The sequence below is a fragment of the Lagopus muta genome, chromosome 15 (genome assembly GCF_023343835.1).
Source record: "Lagopus muta isolate bLagMut1 chromosome 15, bLagMut1 primary, whole genome shotgun sequence".
NCBI lineage: Eukaryota > Metazoa > Chordata > Aves > Galliformes > Phasianidae > Lagopus > Lagopus muta.
In genome coordinates, this window is record NC_064447.1 from 5,126,348 (window position 1) to 5,153,928 (window position 27,581).

Here is a 27,581-nt window from a genome sequence, read left to right on the forward strand (position 1 = left end):
AATTATTAACAAATCTTTCTCAATTTAGGACAGAAAGATTTAGTCTCTATTTGTAATTCTGGCCTCTCAGAAAGAGCCAGTATAAACAGTGCCGTCCTGGCCCACATCCATTCTGCATTATTAGGGTGGCATTGATTTGAGAACTCACTCCATTAAAAATTTGATGTCTAAAGCAGTTCCTGTACAAATGGGGTCTCTCAAGGTTTATACATTACTTTAGCCCTCCCTGTTGCCAGATGGTCAAAAACTAGAATGTGTCACAAATGTTACTGGTACATTTCACAAAATGACACTTTCAACTTAGTTTCTACATTCATCTGTTTACTCTAAGGTGCCATTTCCTATATGTAAATAAATGGCGATTCACTGCTCCACCAACAGAGGAGAAACAAATTCTCTTGAAATGTTTGAAGGTAGCTCATGTTTTCCAGCCAAATGCTCTAGTTGTTTTCTTTCTTTAAATCACTTGCATGGTTGTTATCCTGCCCCTTCCAGGATATTAGAAGATGGAGGTAGATGGGATGCCCCCATTTCCTTCCTCAGTGCGGGTACGGACACCGCAGGAAGGAGAGCACCTGCCTGTACCTCCACCACCCCATTTCCCCTACGATTTGGGTCTCTGTGACCTTAGTGTTGCTGAACAGGCACATGAGTAGTGCTTGTTTACTGTTTTCCCCTACAGAGTTCAGGTTTGGAATTAACCTCAGATTCTGGTTTTTTTTTTCAAATTGGTACTCACCATAGACTCACTCCACAGCTTACTGCAATGGACTCCTCCCTGGGACAAGAAGGTGAGGTTGATGCTTCGATGTTGATCAAAGCAATCCCTGAACCATAAAGCTGGTTTCATACTCCTATCAGATCTCTTCATTTCCACTCACACATAGAGGACAGCTCCCAACCTATAACCTCTGTGCTGATGAGATCTGGCCTTAACGTAGGCAGACATTTTGTCAAGTTCTCCAAAATTTCAGTCCTACAAAGCATCAAGAAGCTGTAATTCTGGGTAGGTTCACGTATACGTGGGTTGTTTTATTTCTTATAAAACATTGTTATATGCTGTATGGTACATGATGAAGCAAGAAATTCCTGAGCTTTCACCGTGTATAGCTCATTGATTTTTAAGAGTCTGGGAGTTTGGAGCCTCTGGAAGCAGCTTGAAACGTAATGTGAAACCTGCAAATCCTGCCAATTGCCATGGAAAGGTGAGAGAGGTGAAAAAAATCATTTTACACTGTAGACTTTGGCTCATTTTTTGACACTGAGAAAACAACTTATGCCAGCAAAAGCAAAACCTGCAGAGCATGGTGTGGGAAACAGAAAACCAAATAGATAGAGTTGCGCTAACTGCAGTCCCAGGACCAATCCTGCATTCTCTGAGCACTCTTACCACTGCAGCGAGGGCGCTCAAACTTTCTCATGCAGACCCCAGTTGCTTTTCAAACCTCAGCAAGGTCTTATTTGCAATGTTCTGGGAGCAGGAAGGCAACAAGGTGGTAAAGGTTAACTCTCTCCAAGCACAAATGTGCCACATTTCAGTGGCTATAGCTTGGCATCATTCATTCATTTCAGCATCAGTCTCATTTTCTTTACCAGCTATGTTATGGTCATCTTCTCTTTTTGAGATCTCTCAAGCAAGATAGGATTTTGATTGTACAGTCTTTCCACTGACAGCAGCAATACAGTTCTTTAACCCCTACTTTGAGCATTATTTCAGTATCCACCCTCGGCTCCTGCTGATAACTAATTAGTACCTCGCTGCAGATTTAATGATCTTAAGGACAGGGTTTGTAAGTAGCAGTGATACCTTTCATGAGACAGGTACACCTGACAAGCCCTTTGGTGCACAGATAAACATACGCATATGCTGTGCAATGGACTGGTCTCCTGAAGTACGTCTGCAGAGATGGCTGAACTGACTGTGCCTTCTCGGTGTCATTTGCTCACCAGTTCATCAAAACTCATGGAGGTGCTTTTTTTTCTTTCACTTCACCAGGACCAGATTTCAGCTGCTGTGCAGTATAGTTCCATTTCCGATCTCATTGCAATGACAGGGAGAGAGGAGCAAGATAGCATCTCTTATTTGTAGGGTAACTCTTCTGACCGTATATAAAGAGGGGAAGAGAACACCAATTCCATGGGAGTTCATCTTATTGCATCTAAGATGAAAAATGGAAGACAGAAAAGGAAGTGAGGCCTAAAATAAAAAATCTGAGTGCGAAAGATGTTCCTTTCTGCGAGAAGGAGGATGTTCTTAGGCCTAGATACTGAAGTACCCTTTGAAGAGTAGTTAGCTGCTTCTAAACAATTGTACAGGAAGCAGTGTCATTCAAGTGTCCTGTATTTTCTGTATCTGTCTTTGCTCCCTGTCTTATTTGCCACATTCCTAAATATATCTGTTTTTAATATCTTCAGAAGCTTGGGGTAGGGCACTCACTAGGTCACAGTGATTGAGTCAAGCCAAGCAGCGTCTTATTGTCAGTTGCCCCACTGAAGACAGCTAGGCTGTTACTGATGCATCTGAAGTTGCATCAGTATGCCATCACAATTTGGAGCCAAATGCCTGTGAAACATTTAAACAATATTGAGAATGAACTATAATAAGTATTAATATTATTTCTGAGTGCAAACTAGCTGAATGTCCTTTACTGCAGTCACCCTCAGCTAGGACTACTAGATCTGTGCAAGCTAAAATGTTCTTGTTCAAGAGCTTTATGTAAACCTGTACTGGACATGCTGACTTATGGCCTGAACCAGTGATTGAGCACCTGGTGGGAAGGCAGGGCCAGCCCAGGGGAGCTCAGGTGTATGCAGTGCTCTGAGTGATCAGAAGGGCTGGAGCCAGGATCCATCCCTTCCCAGACCTCATTTAAGGGTTGGCAGTGGAGGTGAGGGTATCTCACTGCATATCTAAGGCCTTCTGAAGGTAAGAAGATTCTTTTATTTATTTCTGTGCTTTCTGCTATTGTATCTAAGCAGATCCTTGCTCTCTGTAGCATAAGGCCTTGCTACCCTGCTGTTTTGTTTTCCATCGTGTTACAAAACCCCATGAGAAAATACTGCAGTGCACATGCACCGAACCTAAGCAATTGTATTCTAACTCAAAAGCCATTGAATGTATTGTCTTGAGATGAGTTTTGTTTTTCCTTTCTGAATAAGGGCAATGAATCAAGTCAAGTTAAAATTTTTAGAGGTTGAGCTGGTTTGACTTATGCAAATGCAACATTTCAATCACAACGTTTGGGAAGAACATATTATTTCCTTTTCCTCCATAACTCAAAAACCAGTATGTGATTTTTCTACAACTCTTCCCAAATGATTATCTTGGGTTAGAAGCTACAGACAGGAAATACAGCCCGGTAGGAGTTTACTCAATTGAAAAACTGCTGAGCAAATGAAGAAAATGGAATTGGGGATTTTAACTACTATTTGTTTGCTAGCAAGAGTTGTAACCTGAATGTTTGTGAGATACCTCAGGTTCCAAGTTATGATAATTTGTAGAAATAGAAAAGCATGCCTGAGAAAGTCATGCTGGATCACTGAGAGTTATTTTTCCAGCTCCTCTGTTGCTCATTCTCCTTAAAGCTGCTTTGTGATGCAGTTTCTTTGTTGCAGACACAATTCAAAACCATGTGAACTGAATTACTTCCTGATGGAAGTGAGTTGTTGTTATCTCATCTTTTGCTTTTGAAGCATCAGCACATCAGAGCAGCTGGGAGCACTGCTCGCCAGTGTGGTTTGAAGCATCCTCACCTGCCCGCTACTGCAGGCTGAGCGGCTGCTGAACGGCTTTCAAAGCATAAGCGCTGCAGAAAAGTATGGGGATAGCACACATCTAAAGCTCATTTAACTCCACAGCTTCTTTTTTTCTGTCTCCTATTTGTTTAATTTTTCTTGAGTTGTTCTGGAGGAGCAAGCACCATGGTATCAAAACTCATTCTGTTACAGACAGGCAAATTCTGAACACATACACACTACAGCCTTTTTCCTCAGGATCTCCTCCATAAACAAAGTGCAGGATCTGGCCTGGCTACCTCCAGCTCCCAGCAGTACAGCAGGCAGTACTGCTATGTAGGGACCAGGAGGGGAAGCGGCCACTGCACGGAGGAGCAGCAGGCCTGGCCCGGGAGCTGTGCCTCCACCTTCACGGGAGCACTGCTCCCTTGGTTGCTGGCTTCATGAAGGGAAAATCTTCAGGATAAGCCTATTTCTGTAATTATAATGATATGCTTTATCATGCCACTGCAATCCAACTTAAATCCCTTATGTGCTGTGCTGGATAACGCTGCCGTTCCCGCAAAGCTGGCTGGCAGCAGAGGGGTGGTTTGTGTGAGGGCTGCAGGGGGGGCTTTGTGGGAGAGGAGGGTGGGCGGACATTGAAGTGTTGGGCACTTTAGCAGGTTAAGCAGATTGGGCGCAATGCAGAAGAAACAATCCCCTCTCTGTTCCTTCAGGCAGTTGTTTCAGTATTTCAGCAAATCAGCCAAGTTTGACTTAGATGTGACTCGTAGGAAGTTAGGATCTGGTCAAGAAGCAGCCAGGGAATGCTTTGATGTTAGCTCTGGGCAAAGGGCCTTCATTTTCGTAGGAAAACGAAATTGTGTTGTCTCTATGCAGCTCTGCACTTAACATGCAGACATAATTAAAGATCGGACGCTACGGGACAGACCAATGGCAAACTCCTGTGTGCCCAGTGCTGGCAGCTGGACAGAGGGGGGGCTGCCCTGGCTCCAGGTACCACCATGGCACGGCTGAACCCCTCACTACTGCTGGGAAGCAGGTTTCAGAAAGGTCAAAGCAGGGCGGCAGTGAGGGAGAAGTGTGTGCAGCCCTGAGCTGTGCTGAGAGGAGGGCAGGAGGTGCTACTGGTGCTGCAGCAGATTCCTGGCAGCCCCAGGGGAGGCCACAGAGAGCAGGGAAAGAAAGGCATTTCCTACAGCTTTCTTTGTATCGCTCCCCTTGAAGCAGCAGGGTTCAGTCCCTCTAATGTGAGTTTTGGGAGCCTTTTCTTTTTCAGCCATAATAATGCAGCAGTCTCGCTTGTGACCTGGAAGTCTGAAGTCATATTTTCAGAAAGGAGCAGTGTTCTGTTTCTTGTTTTCCCTGTATAAAGGAAGGATATGTGAATGTCTTTCTCCTTTCTGGCTGTCAAAAGCTACAACAGTACTGTCTGTTGCTGTGCGTTGATGTCAGCAGGCCTCATCCAGCTATGTGAGGCTGTTAGCAGAGCCCTACAGGTAGGAACGTGGCATCTTCCCCCCATGATACGCAGCTCTGTCCATAGCAGCTGTACCTCTGCCTGAAGTGCATAACTTTTCCCCCTTTTTGTTTTTCTCTTTTTCTCTGCTCCCTTTTTAGACAAGGCAGAATTTTCCCCAGAATTCTAATATCTAAGTTTTCATGTAAGAGAACATCTGTATTTACTTGACTTACGAGTATCTTTACTAACAGGTTTATCCTTTGCATCGTAAAATGCCTATTTAGGCTTTAAAAAGTGCACTGACTGCTTCTTTGAAGCTTGCAGCAATAGGCCATTTTCATTTGAAAGACGTATTATTACCCCCAAAACTAAACATATTATTTTACACATTCCAGCTATCCTGATTCTTTGTGCCTAAGGGCCTCTGAGCAAAATGTGTCATTTGGAGCACACGGCAGAGAAGACTCAGTTATGTCAATATTACGTTTCCCTGCTCCTTCTGCTTCAGAAGAGCTGTGTTCACATCTCTCACCAGGAAGCTGCTGGGTTTTTCCTATCTGATGGCAAAATTGTATCTGTGTGTACGGTATTGTTATTTTTGGCAGGCACGTACTTCACATTATTCACACGAGGAACAAGTGCTAGCAGTTGGTTGCATTAAATAGTCCCTCATGTTTTGTGTTCTGCCACAGACCAAACCCTTGGGGAAGGCAGGGCTGGGGTGATGCATGGTGTGCTGCGGGGAGAAGGTTGTAGGCATGGCCGGACCTGGGCAGCATGGGCTGCAGGACTGTGGGTTCGGTGCTGTGTAGAACACCAGCAGTGAGCTAGCATGACCTGCAGCCCTATGTTGAGGGCTGCACACAGCACACCCCCAGAATCCACTGGATTTGCAACACGAGGGGTCCACCGGCCACCGATCCTACAACCGTAGAAGGGAGGGAGTGGGGTCTGACGCCTTCCGGCCCCAGGCCAGAGGTAGAGGAGATGCAGTGCCAGTGAACTCCTTCTGCCTAATGAACTGCTCCTTTTCTCTGCAGCAGCAGATAAGAGCAATTAAACACTAGATAGCAGATTAATGATTACTGCAAAATCATGCTAGCTCATGGTGACAAATGTGTATAAATATTCACCACGGTGGTAGGCGAGGTGTTCAGGCAGCAATGCACCCTCTGTGTGGCAAATCATTCAAAGGCGATGCAAAGAGAGCGTCTGGTGCTTGTCAGATTCATTAATTATCACTGTAGATTAAATTGGAGGAAAGACTGGCTTATGTATGTTGTCTTGTTTGCCAAAGGTGGTTTTGGGTCCAGCTGCCACCCAGAAAACAAGACAGGCTCTGGATGTGGAATGTGCATGGATGTGCCTTTGTGTCTTTGTGCTGTGATGGTTTGCAGCTGGAGGATGGCAGCTGTACTCAGAGCTGGCTTCAGACTTAGGTTACTGGAAACCACAAGCAGAGTTATGAGATGGCACATTATTCCCATGACCTCCAGCTCCCACTCTGTCTTCTATTCATCTATCGCTTGCTGTCCTCAGAGACAGCAAACTGGAATAAGTGGATTTGGAGTCTGACCCCCATTTAAGAATTCCTATTAATAAAGAATGGAATTCAAGGGACTAAATCTGTATTGCTTTCATTGAAGTGCTAGTTAAATTATTATTTGTTTAACTGCTCTGATATACAGATCTAGTGGTGATTGAGATACCCAAAGTCTAAGACTTCACCTGTGCTGCAATTTGTATATCTGGTCATGGTCATTGCTTTTTTAGTATTGCATGTAAGACTCATATAGCCTACTGGGAAGGCAAAGAAAGTAAGGTGATATCTGGGCTGCACAGAAGACTTAGATCTCTGCTCTAAAATCTGTTTGATTTTTACAGAGCAACCCTTGTAAGGATTCTAATGGTTGATGGTGTTTTGTTGTGTTGTTGGGGTTGCTTTTTTTGCCTCAAAATAGCTTTTGCCATTATCTACAAGAACTTCACATGAAGTGGGGCTAAGAAACTTGGTAGATTGTTGTAATATGGCTAAAATCTTCAAAAACAGCTGTAGGTGTCCAGGAGGTGAGTGTTCAGCACCCTCTGCTACGCTGGCTGCTGGAACAGCCTGCAGAGAGGACAGGAGCCAAAACCATCAACTGCCATTTGAAAGTCTTCCTTTATTCTAAGCAAGAGGTTAACCGATGCCTCATCAACAATCAGAGATGACATCTAGGTTCAAAATGGTTTTATGTGCCTCTCACAGAGTGCTTCCTAAACCTGTATTCACATATACATATCAACATGACTAGGAATTTAATTAGATTTATTTCTCAGCATGTCTATTATGTCCCTCATCAAAGGCATTTAAGTCTTTCTATTATCTTCATTAGGTTTTGGATCTGACCTATGATGAGTATAACCCTGAAAATGGATGTTTCTTTGAAGCGTAGCTGGTAATAAGTATTTGAAAAGGTGATTGTGCTTCAGAATTAATCATTAAAACCTATAAAATGCATCTGTCACTGTAGTGTTTAGCCAGCTCTTTCTCTCCTTTATCCCCCCAGAATTTGCGCTAATTAGTGCAGGATGAGCTGCTGCCTTAAAATTAAGAATGTTAGAATATTTAATTAAGTTTGGTTCCGTTACTTTCTGTGCCTGAGTCAGAGGTCACTGGGCCCCATGTTTGAACTGTTCAGGTTTGTCAGCACTGCAGAGCCAGCAAACGAGCAAGCCAGGCTGGGGCAGCTGGTGCAGGAGGGCAATGGGCTGCGGGGCCACTGCATGCAGCTGCTGTGTTGTGTCCAAAGCCCCTGAGGGATGAGTTAACTGAGCAGCACTGGTCTTCTGGACATACCAGGTATGGAGACTTTTCAAATGCTGCTTCTTAGTATGCAGCAGTTGTCAAGGATTGTGAAGGTTTCACTCCTAAACGTGACATAATGTGGAGCAGTGCTTATTGCACCCCAGCGATTCTCTCCTAAATGTGCTCAGCCAGTACATAAAGATGCGAGTTCTTTTTCACTCATCAGCTCTGAAAATTTACCTTGGATTCCTGCTTTGTCATCCATTAGCTGTTTTAAGGGCTCTGCTGGGCAGATCATTCCAGGAGCATGAGCCAGGAGCACATAAAGCATCTCACACCCTCGAGGGCAGCTTGAGCATCCCCAGCGCTCGCAGGAGGCCGCTCGCACCTCTCTCTCTGGCAGGAAAATTCCCCAGATCCTTCTCTGCTTGGCTCAGCATTACCGTGCCAGTCACACCCTGGCACACACTTAGGATTTGCAGTGATCACTTGTAATTGGAGCCCTCTCCCCAGCTCTGCACGCTGGGCAGGGCTCACGCCTGCAGCCAGGAGCTGAGCATGAGAGAAAGATGCCTTGCACCCATGTTTGCTGCCTCAGCCCTCGCTTCTGGCAGGGCTAAAGGACACCTAAGCTCTGTTGTCCGAAATGCAGGCAGAGGTAACAGCAGAGAGATTTTGCAAGTCACTCCACAGCTGCTTGCAGAGCCAGGAGCAGTTCAGAGAGATGGGCACAGCGGAAACACCGCGTTTATTGAGCTTGCTCTTGTATTTGTATTCGTTATGGCGTTTGGCTCAGGCTCTCTGCAGACCTAACCCCACTGTAGTCAATGGAGCGGAGAATTTGGCTATTTTACTTCATTTAAATTCTTGTCAGACCTTTCTGCTTGCCTCCTCAACTTCCCCTCTCCCCTGGCTGGGACAGCTGCTTAGCAGGGCTGGCGGGGCACAGGGCTACGAGGGCAGGGCCCATTAACTGCACTGTGATGAGTTCTTCTGCCTTAAAATCCCACGCGCTTCCAAATTAATTTAGAATAGATTCAATCATAGTCATTTACAAGGTCTGCTGCTGGGCGCTGCGAGGAGCAGTTTGCTGGTGGGATTCTTGTTCTTTGCCATGGCAAATTGCGTAAGTTAGCCATATCACTTTGTGCAGGAATAGAATGCTGGAATTTAGGTCTGTTGTGACTAATGCTACATAAGTGTAGCTATTTATTTTAAACTGTGTCTGGTTATATTAAAGCATACCTCGTGAGGTCAGGGGGCTAATCCTGGAAGGTCCTTGGAAGAACTGTTTTGGTTTTTTTTTTTTCCTACCTAATAGATAGCAGAGCTGTAGTGTAGGACATGGAATTTCTCTGAACATCAATCAGCAAAAACCAGGTGCATTGTAATTACCTGCTTGTTTTAATAATTAGTACCTAATTTCTTCTGTTTTCTAATCTTTTTTCATCTGCCATGAATCTACTGAAGTAAGGAACAATTGTCCACCTTTTAATAAGCAAGGAGGTTGTTGTGTGGCTTTCAGTAGGGCAGGACATGGAGACCACTGCTGCAGGGAATGGTCCTGACCCTTTCCTGGCACCTGGAGCATTTGGTGGGCTGCAGTCAGTGAGCAGGAGGCTGCTGTGTGCTTCCCAGTGATGCTGTAGGTCTGCTCTGGCAGCTGATGTACACAGGGAACCATCACTGCCTCAGAATACTGGCACACACAGACAAGAGAAGTAGGTTGAGTTTTAGGGCTTCTTTCTTTCTTGAAAGCTCTGATTTCAAAGAGTTTGCATCCACTTGGCTACAAAATGGCTAAAGGTGATTGAGTGAATGCAAATGAGGCAACTCCTCATCCTGTATTTCTTTATCTGAGGAGCAGTTTATAAATTCAGGGTAAGTATATCTTTCTACTGGCTTTGCATAGCTCTACTCTCTCAGGGTGAATAAATTTTTTTGATGGGTGAGTTAAAACATCATTATTTTTTTCATTATCATTGTCATCAGTATAAATGGCAGAGGTGTAGGTTTTTTGCCCAAGCTTTTAAATTTTCATGACAATTTTACTAAGCTATTTTATACGTTATTAAGCACACTTGTGATTTGTTTCAACCTATACCTTAATGTGATGTTTTAAGTGAGCGTTCCCTGAAGAGGGCAAAGGGAGCCCAGGCATGGGGGACCCAGCTCCTCTGCAGCCGGGTGCCAGCACTGCACCCACAGGCATGGCCTTGGGATGGCTGAGGTGCATGAGAATGCACTTCTCTATCTTGGAAGTTTTCTTCTGGTTTCTTTTGAAAATCCTAGCCTAAGGGATTAAGAGCGTTGATCATTCCTGAGAATCAAGGCACCTGTTTTGCTAAGTCTCAAAAGCAGTGACTTTGGGGAAAATGGTATCTGTGCCTTTTCTGGTGGGGGGAGAAGCTGGCTGTAGATTGAATCCCTTGTTCACCCAAACACAGGAATAATTCCTTCTTGTGGCCGTTGCTAGAAGCTGAGGACACTGCTTGTATTTGTTCTGTAAACAAGGCTTTTCAATGGGGTTTTGCAGACAGCTGCTTTTTGTGAGTCTTCGAAAGAGAGCAGGGCGCCAGTATCTCAGCATCACTCATACAGGAACATCTGATTCCAGGAGGAGCTGAGCAGGGCCCTCCTGCTGAGCAGAAGTCTGTTTTCATGCTATTACACTGGTCTCATTGGTGTATTGACTGTATTTTGAGGTGATATGCAAAGAAATTTGCTTGACCAAATCCTCAACCGTGCAGTTGTCGGTTTTGTCAGTTCATAAAGCAGATCTGCCTTTCAAAGCAGATAAGGCTGCCCTTCCCAAATCTGGGGTTAGTGCTAAATCTAAAACTAATGTACATGGGATTTGGCAGATTTTTTTTTTTCTTATTTGTAATGGAATCAGTCTGCCAGTAAACTTTGATTTCTGCTCTCCCCGTTATGTTTCCAAAATCAATTTGATTCTTCTTTAGAACTGTTGTCATTTACAGGAACACCATCTTGCACGTGCAAATTACATCTCCTTTCCTTTCTTATCAGCACTCAGATTTCAGAGAACTTCACATGAATGACCAAATCCCAAGCGTTTTCCTCAACTCTTGCTGGAATTAATGGTAATTCTTCCTGATGGAAAACTTTCTGGCATGGTCAGGGTCTTCAGGACTGGCACGAGCAGCCTGCCTAGGGCAGAATAGTAGATGTTTGGCAAGTGCTGGCCTGACCTAGCAACGGAATTCTATGGTGTGTTTCTAGTCTAAATATAGAATCTTCAATCTACTCACCCCGAGGATTGTTTAATTTCCACCACATTCCTCTTTCCTGCCCTGTGTATTTCTGTAGTAGGAAATTGACGCGTGTTTTACTGTGTTCCTTTATAAAAGTGCAAGTTATTTTTCAGGCATTTCCCCTCCCCTTCACCTCAATAATTTCTTGTTTTTCTGATAAGAGATTTCAGGCAGAAAGGTGGTATTTTTTCCTCTCCTTTTATGCTGTATACTACAGCGTGTCCGCCAGGCCCTTCAGATCTTAAGCACGCCATTAGAAAAGCCTAACACTCCATATCCCAAATGGGTCACTTCCCAAGTCTACTGCTGAAATCCTTTTAGCTAATACTGTTCAGGTGACTTAGTACTAAATTATATTTTAGAAAGATATGGTCTGCCCTTTACTTTTTCATGGGGCTACCATTCAGTCAATTTTAAACCTGTAATTCTTTTTCAGAGTTGCCATGGAAACAAGTTAGTGTTCCACCGCTGCCTTGTGAAAACGAGAAGAGTGCTCATACATCATTTTACTGCTCCTAGGTCGTTATGCAGTGTTGCTGTTCTGGGCTTCTCTTCTCCTAGGCGCGCGTTAGCAGGAGCAGAGCCCCATGCTGTTTTAGCTCTTCTGGCACCATGAGTCAATTAGTTCAACTGAAGTCATATTTAAAGTGTGAATGCTCCATTCGTTCCTGCTTCTGGTGATGTTAGCACCAATCTTAATATATGCTCCAGACTGGGGATTCTTGGCCTTTGAAGAACGGCTTTCCTGAAACTTGGGCTTTATTGCCTGCAGTGAAGGGCTTGTATTTCATATCAAGGTTACATATGCATGTGTGATACTGAGGTTAATAGTGGAGTCCTAAGAGGTATAAATATACTCAGCATAAACAATGTGTGTTACAGAGAAGTACAAGCACACCAGCAGATGATAGATGTCCATAGGCCATGGTGGTAAATAACCTTTTGACCTGTTTGGCCATTACAGCAGTATCTTAGAGAGTGATCGAAGCTAGAAGTCTTTCCGTAACCTTTTGAAGTCACTCTGGCTATGCTCTGAATAATAAGCCTTATCAAACCCAAAAAATACAAGCTGCAAAAGTCAGGTATCTCCACTGACTATTTTTGTGTGTACTAGACATATTTATAGCCTCTATATACACTTTAGAAATACATCTATAAATAAATATGGATATAGTGTTAAATACATAAACCTGATATTCTATTTATGTTCCTACAGTGCAGCGCTTAAATACTTTCAGTGGTGCAGTTAACACCTATCGTATTTTTTATCTTTGTCTCAGAAGAAGCTTAGGAATCATTCTGGAATTTTCTTTCTAAATATATTTCTACAATTTGTTTGCTGGGGAAGTCAGAGTCCAAAAAAGAAAGATTGTTGTTTCATTAGGAGTTAATGCTGCAGAGCAGAGATTTCTTGCAGATGGTTATTTTCTCAGAAAGCATTAAAGAATATATTTAGGTTCTCTCATGTGTATTATTGAACCTTTGCTATCATTTGAGATCATGGGGAAAAAAAAAAATGCTCAGGCATTGTTTAGAGGGAAAGGTGCCACCCTGAAAGCCCAGGCTTCAATGTGGACAAGAAGCACATCCAAACATCCCTCTGCCTCGGAGGCAAAGCACCGTCATCGAGATGCATTAAGATCCTGTCTCAATCTTGTCATTAAGATGTTGGGTTTAATTTCTCTGATTAATGTTGATCAGTAGTGAGTCATCTCCATTAAATACTGGTTTAGCAAAACTGATCTAACTGTGTTTGCAAAAAAATGACTGGTAAAGGAAAGATGCGTGGGAGCATGGCGTACGTCTGCTACAGCGCATCAGCAAAGCTCTACAGGTGAGTGTGTGGCTCGAATGAGGACGGTGCTCCTTGTTCCTTTCTATTTCATTTTGTATGTCCTCTGGAGGTACAGCTTGCTTGTTGTAACACCGAGACTATTGAGGTCAAGGAAATTTTTCTCCTGAAAAACATTTTGTACTTCCAGTGATTTTTTTTTTTTTTCCTCCTCCTCTGCAGCAGTGAGAGGCGTATCCTCTACTTTAGGACTGTCTGGACATTTTTGTCCTCTGAATTTTCTGTTCTGGATGGGAGCTAGAGCACTCACGGTTCACACAATCCCATCTGCTCTCTGTGTGATTAATTGCAGCTTTTGAGGATTGTGCTCTTTTAGCTGTCAGTGGCAGCACTGGTGTGTTCTGTGGGATATGACTGCTTGTAGCCTTAGTACTCAGGCAGTCCTTCCAAAAGCCTATTCTTGTTTGGGCTTGAGGGGCAGCAGGGAACAATTCTGCAAGGCTGATGGCTCCAGAGTGAGGGGAAAGTGGGGGAGCAGGTTGGGGGCAGTGGTCCTGCTGCTGTGACCCATTTCTCCTGTGATGCCTGTAGCACTTTCCTTCCTTTTTCCTTACCAGTGGAGTTTTACTTAGAGAACTGTTTTTGACTTGTTTGTTTGTTTCTTTGTTGTCCCAGCGTTTCTCTCATGCTTAAAACCCCTCAGGTCCTTATCAGCAGTATATGCACAATGACAGGTGCTCAAGCAACCTATCTCCTTGCTGACAGAGGAGTGTTTAATCAACCTGTGGTGTCTCACCAGGCTGTAGGAAGTTGCACCAGCCAGATTACAAGCGTTCTCATTCTTTACATGCAATCACCAGCACTTACAAGAGTGCTGTCCTACCAACACTCAGATAAATGCCTGCAGGCACTACTTGCTGCCTTGCCTGCTGCTGGTGAGTACTCAGCCTGAAGTGTGGCTCTGAAGCTTGAGGAGAAAGAAGAGAAACCTCAGGTTGAATACTTTGCCTTGGATGTCACAACTGTTTCTGTCTTTTCTAAGCATTTTCTTCCAGTCCTGGTAATCTTGATCAGTGTTGTTCCTTAGAGATTAACAGCTGTGTCACTGTCTCATGGACATCAGCAGATGAAGTGAAACGTGGGGCCGGGTGCTTCATGGAAGTCTGTTTCTTTATCTGTCCAGTGGCATCCAAGGAGATGCTCTGAAGGTTACGACTGCTTGGAAGGCACGCTGACCTCACCAAAAGGAGGTGCTACCTGTGTGAAAACTGATCTTCAATATTGTTCTTCAGTAACTGTGGCTCTGAGACTTTGTTCAGATACCATGGAGTGAGCTTTTGGTGAATGGTGTAGGAGGTTGTGCAGACAGGCTCATGGATGTATTGTACTGATACTGCAGTGTTAGATTATGTTAAATATTTTAGTGCTTTCCAATTAAATCTTGAATTCAAAGCATAGAACTGCACGCAAAGCAGCTGGGCAGTAGATTGGCTTGGAATGTGGCACTGTTGGTCCTTCTGAGCTGCAAAATGAAGTTTGCCAGATTCTAGCAGCAAACTTGACCCTTATAGAAAGTGACTACCTTCATTTTACGATTGTAATGTACTAATAGCAACTCTTGGTATAACCTGCAGGGCTGGAAATAATGAGGGAACTGAATACAATACTCCCAGGGCATGGGCTTAAAGTGATAACTATTCAAGCGTAGCCTTTCACTAATGCAGTTGCTCTTGCACATCAAATAATGTCAGAAATGCCACACTTCATAAGAAAGGGCTATAAAACTTCATTGTGATCTCTCAGCCCAGAAATCCAAGCTCAAAGGAGTAAAACGTGTTTAAATCTGTTGTATTACATGTGGGGAAATGGACACAGGAATAAAAGATACCCCAGATCACCTGCATTACATACAAAGTGTTCTCCCTAATCAGTGTTACTACAATACCAATCCACACACGCTGCTTTTTTTTTTTTTTTTTAATCTGTATAACTTTGTTTCTGCAATATTACATTAGCCAGATAGGGCTACTGGAGGGCAGCCAGCCGAGTGGTACTTAGAGAACAGCGTGGATGCCTTTTACAGCATTTGGAAGCTTTTGCTCCAAGCAAGCCATCTTGCAGCAGTGAGTCTGATCCATTGCGACTTTAGCCATGTTGGCAGCCAGAGTAGCAACAGCTGAAGAAAGTGCAAACGCAAGCATTTTCTGCTCAGCAAAGGAATATAGGGTGGGATGAGTCCTCAGCGCTGACTCTTGCAAGGTAAAAGGTGTTGCTTTGTGGCACAACTGCTGTGGTATGATGATAGCATAATGTAGACAATGATAGCATAATTGTAGTCATACAAAGGAAAAGGAGCTCTGTGTTTTAGCACAAAGTCCTAACTAATTAGCCATTAAACTTGCTGAAAACAAAGTAGCTGCTAACTATCCTGACAGATTACTATGTTAGCATTTGGTCAGTTTGACTTCAGAAGCTTTCAAGATCTTTTCCAATCTAAATGATTCTATGACTGAAGCATGTGCTTTGGAGGGCACATGGGTTGGTCAGTGAGTGGAGAAAGGCATTACAGGCTCTATTCCAAGCAAATGTTGTTGAATGTAATGCTTTTATTTCATTAACAAAAAAAACTATTCCAGTTTCACTTCTTTTTTTCCTCATAACCATAATTGATATTACAAAACCATTTCTGACTCATAATTCAGGTGAATGAATTTTCACTTTTACCAAACCCAGTGGTTGCTGCCAGTCTAAAACAAGGAGTCTTTTTATTTCATTATGTTCAGGCAAGCTGTTGTTTGCAAGTTTGCTGCCACAGTGAAAGCAACGCTTCCCTAAATGGTGTCAAAGCACATCTAGTGCTAAGCTGGCAGGCAGCACCTCCTGGCTTAACCCACAGTCCTTGCTCTGCACACAGCTCCCCTCCTGTGTTCCTGTGATGTGAGCCCAGTGGGACCTCAGCTTGGTGAGCGTGCAGTTGGGGCAAGTGGGAATCATTCCTTGAGCCTCTGTCTCCTTTCATGACTTTAAAATGCTGTGTTTTGCCAGCAGTTGCACCGCAGCTTAAATACCCAGCTTTTCAGTTTGCTCTCTTAAAACAATAGGCAAGTTCTTACCCTGCTTTACTGGCTGACTTTTGTCAACTTACCAGTGCCTTTTGTCCTGTTCATGTAATGCAGCTGACTCAGCAGCACCCTAAGGAGTTATGTCCATATTGATACGTACATATTTACAGTGACCCTCCAAGGGTATTTTGCAGTTACTTGAACAGCAACAACAACAACAATTTGCTCCTCTCTTCAGATTGTTGCTTGCTGCAAATAATTCTTAACCTCTTCTAACTTCCCTGGATATGTAGCTGCAGTTTGCTGCAGTTCTGGCTCCTGCTATCATCAGTAAACACCGGAGTTTACTAAATCCTTGTTGCTGAGAGGCGTTTCCCAGACACAGAGGTCGACTGGACTTCTTCATGCTTCATGGAAGGCAGCAATGGATTCCTCTGCTTGTGTCTGAGAAGAGCATCCTGCTGCCTCTGAGTGGTCTGCTGGCCACAGGGATGGGGAACCCATTGTGAGAGCATCTTACCTATCAGCTTGTGTGATGGAGATGGGGATTCCTGCTGCAGTCACAGGCAGGTGAGGGGCAGGACATCCCCTGCCATCCCATGTCCTCTTGTGCCCAGGGCAGGGCTGGGACCTGGCCATTGTGTCACCAGCCTCTGAGCTGCATTCCAGGGCTCTTGCCAGCCTCAGGTGATCCCATCAAACACGCTGCTTCCTTGGAACTTGTCTCCAGGAGCAGGCACCGTGGCCTGGTATGATTTAATTCGGGGTATCTGGTTTCACTTTCCTTCTATTTCATTAAAAATAATAATAATAAAAATAAAAACCTAGAGCTTTTGGGCTATATAATGTTTTGCAGCGCAAGCATCTCAAAAGTGTGGTTTCAGTAGGAAAAAGGTCCACTTTATCATCTCATCCTCTCAGCCCATTCCCAAGCTGGATGCCTGCCAGTGCTGTCAGACCTTCCATCCTCCTCCTCCTCAGAATCCCACTCTGGCTGCAAAATTTCAGCAGCTACTATGCAGTTTTGTAAGGTGTTTCTGGTTTGTACTGCCACAAGAGCAGGTTCCTCAGCCTTCACCAAGCAGCCCCAGGAACAGTGCCCAGCAGGATGGGCTGCTCACAGGGATCTGACCTGTGGGGAATTCAGTGGATGCTGCAACTGAGTTCAGGTCTTACTTGCACCTTTCACTCCTCTGTTGCTGGTTCTTTTTGTTTTTTTCTGAACAGTATTCAATACTAAGGCGATCGTTTGCTCTCGTATTTATTGCCCTTGGCTCCTCTTCGTTATATAAAACAGCTGATTCCCAAAGTCATCTTCTGACTTGTCCAGCTTGTATCTCAATATACAAAAAAATGTTCTGGGCAATGTTTCAAAGCAGTGGCAAGGCTTCCTGATGGCAGCTGCTGTCGCTTTTCCATCTTGCGGTAGCAATTGCTCTGGTGTTTTGTTTCATTAAATAATACAAAGGAGAAGTTTGTTTTGCTGAAACTAGCTGCTATCGGTATTCACTGAAGTAAGAAAACCAACCTGGTAGTTTTCCTGGCTGTTGTCTGAGCCCTGAACACAGACAGAAGTGTGAATTGCTCCAAAACCCAATAGTTGCTGCTCATCACCCTGGACCATTGCTATGCAGAAGCAGAGCTCTGTTACAGCATCAGACGGTGCTGCACAAAGATTTCTGGGGGAAACAAAACCAAACGTTCAGGAAGAGCTGACAGGAGGAATCTCACTTCAAACTTTCTCTTTAGACTAGTTGGCTACGTGCCTCTGGATGGTCACATCCTGTATCTTGATAAATTTGTTCATCTGAAGAGCTGCCGGGCTCCAAAGCGGTGTCTGAAGCTCTTGTAGTATCTGCCTTCCAAATGCTGTATTTATTATTGCTGCTTCCTTTTATCGCTGTGTTGCCTTGGCACGTGGGAGGTGCCATCACCACGCAGGGTCCCGCTGTGGGCAGTTGCTCTGCACACACAGCAGCACAGCCGTCCGTGTGACTCAGGAGCTGCATTTCCGGGCTGGCATAAAAACTGCCACTGAGACTGTGGAGTCAGTGCGGCAGAGAAGAGAATGAAAGAGGAAAGTAAGCCTTTGATCTCAAAGGAGCCTTGTTATGCAATATTAACTCTTAAAAATCTTGTTTGGGAGAATGTGTTAGGAACGCAATTCAGTAGGCTGCTAGAAAAATTCAGCTGGAGCCAGGAAAGCTTTCAAAGCATCCAGCCTGGGTCAGCAACTAGAAAAATATCCTTTGCCCTATGCAAGTTGAACCAGTGCAACACAAAGCATCTTTATTTGTCACGTGATTCTGTTTTTCCATTGGATCTCTTCATACGCTATCAAGTTTTGTCATAAATTAGTGTGTCTGTATGGAGATTTGCATCAGAATGTTTCATTTTAAAGAAAAAAAAAGTCATTCCAGGCTGCGACTGGGCTGAGTACAGCCATTAAGCATTATACATTGAGAGCGTATTGTTCACTTATGTGATAATTTTGCTTCCAATTATATCTGGGTAATGAATAAAGACAGTTAAGACTTTAACCTATTTTCAGAAACCAGCGTTCTATCAACATGCAGTTATTTATGCTAATGAAAATAATGATCTTTTTATAGTGCTTGTCACTGAAATGGAATGATGTCCTGCCAACTGTGCATGTTTGCCAGTGGCTACAAATTAATCAGCTAAACTGGAGTGGTAATTGGAGTAAAGACAAGTCAAGGGGCAGAAAGGCCAGCTTTGGCAGAATAGCTTTTGAAGAATACCCCGTTCAGCACACGAAACAAAAGAACTTGTTTATATAATGCTGTTGTTTAATTAAATTTAAGCAGCTGTTTCATCAAGAGGTCTTTGAAGATAAATATGGAAAGTGATGGGCAAGGGAATCAAAATGTGATGATGATTGTGCTGTACTGGATCGTACCGCACATCTCCCTCACGCCTGCCTAATGAAATTATTTCAGAGAGCTCCTGATTATAGACTGCAGAGGCACCTGGGTGTAACTCCTGCTGCTGGCACTGAATACACATGAGGACCACATGTGGAGAAGTTGGCTTCAAAGTTCAGCGTTTGGGCTGTTCAGCTGAGCATGCGCAGAGCGTTGCCTGAGTGGTCCGCGTGTGAGTGCCCATCACAGAGCACCCTTCGTGCTGGCACTCAGCAGAGAGGTGGAATCCTCAGTATCTTCCCTTGGTCTCTTTTGTCTTCCTGTTGAGTTCTTTTGTCTTCCTGTTGTACTCTGGAATAGTAGGGGTGGAACTAAGTAAAGGTCCCTGATGGGCATTTCTTTCCCATTGGAGTAGATTCCAACCTGACTCATCTTGGTTGGCTAGGAAAGAGCAGCCGTGGGAAGGAGCCTGGAAACTTCATAGGAATAGCAGGGAATCAGTATTTGTTCATTACTATGACATCTTAAAGCACATTTTTAGCATCCAAAGTTGCAAAGAAAAATTGGAAAACCTGATGCTGGTCTGCTGCAAAGGCTCAGAAATAATAAGATTGAAAAAAATAGGCCAGGCATTCACCTTACTTCTCATAAGCTTGCCTTGATTTTCTGTGTTGACTCTGTGTTAACAAAAACAGGTCAGAATTCTGTCATCGTGGGACTTCGAGATCTGGCTTCCCTTGGCTTTTGGGCTGCTCTGCTGCAGCTCCTCTCAGACAGAAGGTATCTCATCGGGAGCTGCAGGCTCCTGCCCTGACACATGGGCAGAGCGGGGCTTTGCTGACACGCTGCTCGCTGTGGGTGTTGATGGATATGTCTTGCATATACTTAATAAGTATTTTTTCCTATGCCCACTAGTGAAACATAACATATGCCCACTAGAAAACGTAAGTTTTCCTATGCCCACTAATGAAAAAGGCACATTTTGTTGTAGGGCCAGTTTCTGGAATGGTGAGCATTAAGCATTTCAGCAATATAAATAATAATTAAAAGCTGGCACTGGTTGAGAATATTTTTGCAGAGGTTTTTATTTCATCCAGAAAATAGTTTCATTGCAGTCAGAGCACATTACAGGAGCATTTTGTTTAGCATTCCTCCTTTTATTTTCTTCAGACTTAAAGAATTTTTCCTCGATGACAGACGGGAAAGTGTTTTGCTGAAAGATGGAAAAATAGATTTCCAAATTTTAATTTTCCTCCCAAATATATTAAAAGCAATTCTCCTCCTGCGAATCACAGAGCCGTTTTGCTCAAACAACAGACACTCATGAAATGAGAAGCTTACCCTGTGGCAGATTCAGTAGATTCTTTGTTTGCCATTCGTTCCTGTGTAAGATCCTTCTATAACCCATCCATGCGCTGCTGCTGTCTGCTGTTAAAGGCAAAGGCCACGTTGCATCCCAGAAGATGCTGCAAGTCTCTTGTGAATATCTTTCCTTAATAGGTCACAGAATCACAGAATGGCCTGGCTTGGAAGGGACCTCAAGGATCATGAATCTCCAACCTCCCCATTCAATACTAGAGCAGGCTGCCCAGGGCCCCATCCCTCCTGGCCTTGAACACCTCCAGGGATGGGGCAGCCACAACCTTTCTGGCCAACAGTGTTGATCTGTGCTGGATGGGAACAGAACAGGAAAAAGGAGCTTACAAGTTTTAAGTGCTATGTAAGGAATGTTTAACATGTTGTTGACTAGTTGCTTGTCAGCAGAGATCATCAGACGTCTTTGTGCTATTAGAACCCAAATCCTATTTCTCTTGCCATACAAAATCACTTCCAGCCCAGAGCTATTTTGTGACCCTTCCATTCAGGCTCCTCTCCCAGGGGCTGGGCATGGTACCCTCAGCCCTGGCTGCAGCTGCAGGAGGGGTGTGGATGTCCGTTGTGGCAGTGAAGGTGAACTTCTATAGGATCAGGCCTTATTTGAGTAAAGCAGTGTACCGTATCGTATTAAATTGGCACCCTGACTGCTTCCGTGAGCTTGGCCCTGTGGAGTTTTCAGTAAAATGGCAGTAATTATTTTATAAGGTGTATAAAGAGCTTATTCAAGGCACATGCTCATTAAGCCCTTTCAGTCGTCATTAACATCAACCCCTAAAGGACAACAATGGTAATAATGCAACGTAGGGCTGAAAACCAGCATTTAGTAAGAGAGCTCAGTGGAGTGATTTTAAAATCAGGGACTTTCTCCCAGCCTTTTGCTAGGGACAGGAGAATGCAGATGTTTGGCGTTCATTAATGATTCTTATATTAAACTTAGACTCATTTGGGTGTTCAGCATGTAATTGCAATGAATTTAGCATTCCAAATAGATGTTGGGGTGATGGGTGCACATGTAGATTGTAAGGGTCCATCTCCAGGCCCAATGGGATGCCCAGTGCAATGAGAGCTGTCTGGCTGCATCACGGATTTGGACACTTTGTGAAAGGCAGAGCACAAGGAGCAGTGCTCTCTGCAAGGACAGCTCAATGCATACTGCAAGTTGAAATAGTCTGGTGTTTCCCTTATAGACAGATGAGGAAGGAATGAATGGGAGAGGTGAAGGACTGTTGGATGTGGTTGAGAATCACCAGTAGGGCCAGAGGGGAAGGTGCAAACCACAGCAGCAGCCCCTGCCGGGTGCTGTTCCACACACTCTCCAGCCCAGACTTACAGGTGCTGGCCCTGTCCCCAAGATTGCTGCAGCAAGGCAGCTGCTTGTGAGCCACTGCCTGGGGTGTGGGGTGGGCTGTTAACTGTGGTGGGAATCATTTTCCCTCAGCCCTGGCAGCGCTGACGAACCTTTTCACATAATTGATAAGTTTCATCCACGAGGGCCTTCTGGAGATGGAAAGGCAGCATTATTTCCCCAACTGCCTCATCTCGCTCCCCAGCCTCAGCTCCCCTCTCAGTAGAGGCTGTGAATGAGAGCCACTCATCACGTTAAAAAGCCAGCGTGCCAGGGCAGGCAGGGGCTGGAGGGAGCTATGTAAAGAAGATTAAATTCAGCAATGGGAAGGGACAAGTAATGAGGGCTGGAAGTTGAACTGATGGGTCTCTACCCATTTGGTTGCTCCAAGGTCAGCTTCTCTTTGTTTCCTCTGGTGTATCTTTAATATCCTCCTTTCTGTCCGATACAAATCATTGATTCATGCTTGGGAACTCAGCTCCTGTAAGATTTTAGCGCTGGGCTGAAGGCTACAAGGTTACTGAAACAACAAACAGAACCAGCTTTATTGTGAAGCATTTAATATCCTGTTTCCAGCAGTGGAGGCTTAGAGGAATAGCATGGCGCGATCCTTCTCCCTGCATACTACCCACTGTGCCTCCAGCATCGGGGAGAGGAGAGGGGATGGGTTCAGAACCATTGAATAAGGAGACATCCCTATCGTATCGCTTCCTTTTTCAAATAAATCTGCACCTTAAAAGCCACTCACAGTCAAACAAGGCCAAAAAAGATGTTCTCACAGTCATGTCTCTCACTCCCAGTCCTACTGTTTGCTCATTTCTTGCTTATGTGCTGTGTCGTGTAGTACACAGCTCAGCGGGACACAGAACTGACCTTATGCTTGTCCACAAAATGCACATAAATTTGCAGCACTCTATTTTAAAAAGTCTTTATAAATATATTGTGTGAAGTAAGGTGTGGTTTTTTTATTATTATTTTTCAACAGCTGACGCTGCTTTCCAGGGTCTTGTTGTTTGTTATTTAAACTCTTTGCTCAAAGATGGAATATTTTCTTACAGGAATTAATCCATGTTATCTGGGGGAAAAAAAAAAAAGAATCTGTCTAACTTTCAGGAAGATCTTCTTGTTCTCCAGAATTCACATTAATTCTCTTACTTCTAGGAGATGTTTGAAAGCTTTGCACGTCGCGTGGCCGCTGCAGCCCACCAGTCGCTCCGTGCTGCACAGCAAGGTGAGCGCATTGCCATCCGTGTTGGGGGAACTTCTCACTGAGCGAGCAGCTGGCACTGCAGTGAGCGTCTGGCCTGAGAAACAGCCATTGAGAGATGGCCGTAGGGTGGGATTTGTAATGCAGCCATTGCTTGTTTTGGGTAACGCCGCAATTGGTATCCAAACAAAAATACGTCTGAAGTTTCTTGTGGCTGAGGGCAAAAATTTTTCTTAATAACATTTCCAGCTTTACATTTTCCTTTCTGAAGGTGTTCCCTTATGGTCAGGCTGCTGTGTGCTATATTTAGAGTAAAAGTGGATTTGGGGGGAAAGAAAAAATTACATTTTAAAGTAAAATGTAGTGAAATTTATTTACTTGTAGAAATGTTGATGTAGCTATGGATCAACGGGCGAGGGAGATCGTAACATCTCCGGGTGCACTTGTGTGTGTGAGAAGGCATGAAAGAGGAAAAAAGACAGTGCTTAATAGTATGTATGTATACATAGAAATCCAGGGAACAAAGACATTTGAGTTGAAACCAATGCATGCATTTTTGCTTATATTTATATCGTACGTGGACAAGACCATAAGAAAAATAGCAAATGATGACTGGAGAAGCACAGGTGCATGTGGATATGGCTGCCTGTGCTCAGGATTGATGGCAAAATGTCACAAATTGACTTCGTTGCTAAAAAATAATCCTTGCTTACTTAATGCTGAGTGTTTTTGTTGCCCTTTGTTGAAGGCATTTTTTCTGCATGTCAAACTATTTTAGCCATCTCAGTCATTAACAAGTGCCTATAAAATGAGATAAAATGACAACAAAGAGCATGAGCTGGAAATGGAATGCCTATCTCAGAACTTCAGTTTCTATTAGGTTGCATGGGGAAAATACTTTACTTAGTCAATCTTTGCAAAATACACACATATATATTTAAAAAAAAAAAAAAGGTTGAAAATATTCATGGACAAAGAGACACCAGCAACGAGAACATCCACACCATGCATGATGTCTCAGCCCCTTGTTTGACTAGAGGTGATTAATAAGAACATGTAAGCCCACATTGACTGCAGAAATATTCATATTTGGCCATAGCTGAACTTGCCATAGCAGATGAGAGATCCTCAGGGAGCTTGAGGGGCTGATAAGTATTAGAAGGTCAGGTTTCTTTTGGATCTGGACATCCTAATTTAATTCTGGCTGATGCCTGCTGTATGAATAATTCATTAGCATTTCTCAGTTTGGAACTAAACTTCTCAGAGAATTTAGTAAGTGTGAGTGTTGCTGCAGTAAACATATGCCGATTATTTTTTTAGGAGCTAGAAAATGAGGCTGCTCCCAAAAAAGTGGGTAAAATAATTAAAATGTAAATTGAAATAAATTATTCACAGTACTAAATTTAAATAAATGACTCGAACACCTAAACTCAATTAAGGCGTGTTGTTAGTTAGAATACTCAGTATTGTAAAGCAGATGTACAAAGCCAAGAACTGGCACCAAAAAAGTGTTCAGTGTGCATGAATGTTTTATAGGTAACGGAGCATGTACCCTAAGGGCCTTAAATATTACATTAAATTATACATTTCTAATAAAGAAAATATAAATGAATATGGAACAAATGTTGACTTTCAGATTAAAACACCAAATACTTCTTTCAGGAGCGAGCTTTACCATTGCATAACAGTTACAATATTATCTTGTTTAATGGCTTAAACACTGTTGTCAGCTAAATAGCTGTGTGTGTGTGTACAAAAAGGCATAAGTGCCATTGGCAACTGTTGTGTAGCATTACGGAAACCATTCTAAAATAAGACCACATTTACTGTCACTTCAAACTCTTAAAATTTTAATAGCAGTAACATATTCAGCAGAAGAAACTTAGTTATTGGCTGTAACTGCTTCCATCCTTCCTCCATTCCTCCCTTCCTTTCTTCCTTCCTTCCTTCCTTCTTTCCATCCTTCCTTCCCCTTTTCTCTTCCCTTTTTTTTTTTTTTAAACTCTATCTATGCCTTCCTTGCAGTCATAAGAACAAGCTGTAGTCTAAACCTACGTAGCAGGAGGGAGTGTTCCTAGATCTACAATAGGTGCCTCATGTGAGGAATGGGACTGAAGGGCAGTAATCTGGCAGGGATTCAACGTATCTTCTTTTGGTATTACGGTATTGCATTTTGAAGGCTAATGTGTAGACAGCAGGTTAGCCTACAGTCCGTCTTCAAGATAGTAAGAAGTCTTTGTTCCTTTTTTTGGATGAAGAGGAGGAAGACCAGCTGTTAGGATACTTTGTTCATGTACTTGATGTACTGTGCCATCTTGTTTGGATGCACAGCTTAACTGCAGACTTGGGGAATGGGAAGTCCCAGCCCTGAGAAGTGAGCAGGATCCTGGTACCCGCTCAGCTACAGCAGCCACGGCATCCTGGGGGCACGGGGCTGGGCATGCCCTGGTTCATGGGCTGTTGTGAAGAGGCTGCAGCCGCTCTGCTGTTGTGTCCAGCTCAGCTGTGGACACGGTTTGTGATGTGATCACAGGAGTGCTGCTTTGCGGCAGACTGTACGACTCGAGCGCTTTGCCTCTGCTGGGTTTCGTTGCTATTTGACAGGTGAAAATGTACACATAAATCCAAGCATGTTCAGGGACAAAGCAGACACACTGGGAAAAAGCTTCTGAAAGATTTTTTCCTACTGAATCATTTGAAGTTAAGATGTAAGCCAGTTTGGGGCCTCTGCAAAGCAGCATAACAGATATTGAGCTCAGCTTTAATTGCTTCTGTTAACCACCTAGTGAAGCCATTGCACATTAACCGTTTTCAATTACGACAGCTATGAGAAAAGATCCAAACACAAGTGCGAGTGAGGAAAACAGTGTGCAGGCATTTTAGTTCGGGGAACCAGACGAAATAGGGTTATTGTTCTGAGAACATAACGCTGAGCTTTGAGGAGAGGGAGCAGTGGGGAATATCAGCTCATTCTCTTCCTTGGCTGAAACAACGAGCAGCCTGAACCTGCTCCAGAAGGACACAAATAAGAGAAGCATCTTATTCTCCCAGCCAGCAGCATCCCAACAGGAGTGCTGCAAAGAAACTTGCAAATGCAGCACTCCTCAGAAGCCAGGCTTGGTACTTCACCTCCACTGTTAGCACAGAATTCAATGGGAAGGGGCTCCCCTTGTGCCAGCTTTGGCTTTGGAGCAGAGCCCGTGGGTTCTGAAGGGTTCACAGAATCATGGAATTGTTTGGAAGGATGTCTAAAGATCTCTCATTCCAGCGCCCTGCCATTAGTTCAGGCTGCCCAGAACCTCAGCCAGTCTGGGATCCCCTCCAGGGATGGGACTCCCATAGCTCTCTGGGCAGCATTGCCAGGGCCTCACTTCTCTCTTCTTGAAACATTTCATCCTTGTGTGTAAATGAAGAGATAACTTCTACGCCCTACAGAATCCATCTGATGGGTGACAAGAAGAGGGTTAATGCTCCTGTTCTCTTGGCAGAGTGTGCCTCACAGCTGCCTGTCCTCATTTCAGAGAGAGCCAGGGAACCCAGCCATAGGGAAAGGGGGAGGGAGGGGAATCTGTGCAGGGCCCAGCTGGAGCAAGCTGCACCGTCCCATGGGGAGCTATAAAACTCCTCTGGTGAGGCTGGCACTTCTGCTCCAGCTCTGCATCAGATCTTTCCTGTAGGAAAGAAGAGCAACCTTTACAGGAAAGGATGGTTTTAGTGTCGAAAGTGAACTGTTCCGTTTTATGGGTGATTTCTGTTTATCTTTGTTCTGCTCTTGGCAAAAGGGAACATTCTTGTAAAGAACCAGGTTTCTCCTGGTTTTTGACACAGGAGTGGTAATAATTCAATTAATATGGCTGTATGTACGCAAAATGAAATGTGAGCCAGTCCAGTGTGTACTGGCACCTTCAGAAGGCTGGCTTTATGAGGCCAAAAACATCAAGAGCTGCATCAGCCAGAAGAGGGAAATAAGGCAGAAAATATGAGAGCTTTGTAAGAACTATTTAGGAATGACATTATTTAGCAGGAGAAAGAAGACTGTGTATCTGTGTAAAAATGTGACAGAGTAGGCTCAGCATAGTAAATCAGAAACCTCTGAAGCAGGAAGGAAGTGACAAATAAGTCTTACAGATAAGGAGGAGACAAAGCTGATAGTAAAGGAGAAAAGAACTTGTAGGAAAGTGACAAAAAAAAAAAAAAGGAAGTAAAATTAATAAGTGAAAAGTTTTAGCAAAATATTTTTAAAGAGTTAAAGGAAAAAAAATGGAAACAGACCAGTGGTCTGTTCTCAAATGGAAACAATAGGCACTTCTTTTTTTTATAACAATGCAGTAGAATTCAATAGAGATGTCTTGCTCTGTACAGGGGTAAAGGATGATGTATTTGTTATATGATGATGGTAATACACTTTCTATTCCTACTGTAACTAAAGAGGATATTAATCAACAGCCACTGTAGTTAGACATACTTAAATCAGAAGTTCTGGGTAATTTGCATTGAGGAATTTCAAAGCAGCTGGCTGAGGAGCTTTTTTGGCAGCTAATATTGATTTTTCAGTAACCCGTGAATAGGGGAAGATTCCGGAAAGTTGAGAGATGGCTAGTTCCTTGTCAGGTTATTTCAGAGTTTGGGAAAGATGGCTGAAACAGCAGA

General features: G+C 43.7%; 1 protein-coding gene across 3 annotated transcripts in view; it reads left to right on the forward strand.

Annotated features, from left to right (window-relative positions):
* METTL22 (methyltransferase 22, Kin17 lysine) overlaps nucleotides 1-27,581 on the forward strand; it is a 207,405-nt gene that overhangs the window by 108,144 nt on the left and 71,680 nt on the right. For 2 of the 3 annotated variants that reach the window (XM_048962130.1, XM_048962132.1), the window contains one exon: nucleotides 22,886-22,955. The gene's annotated coding sequence lies outside the window, so the exon portion shown is untranslated. Of the gene's footprint in view, nucleotides 1-15,173; nucleotides 15,315-22,885; nucleotides 22,956-27,581 lie in introns of those variants that run through there. The other variant, XM_048962131.1, reaches the window with a different exon arrangement.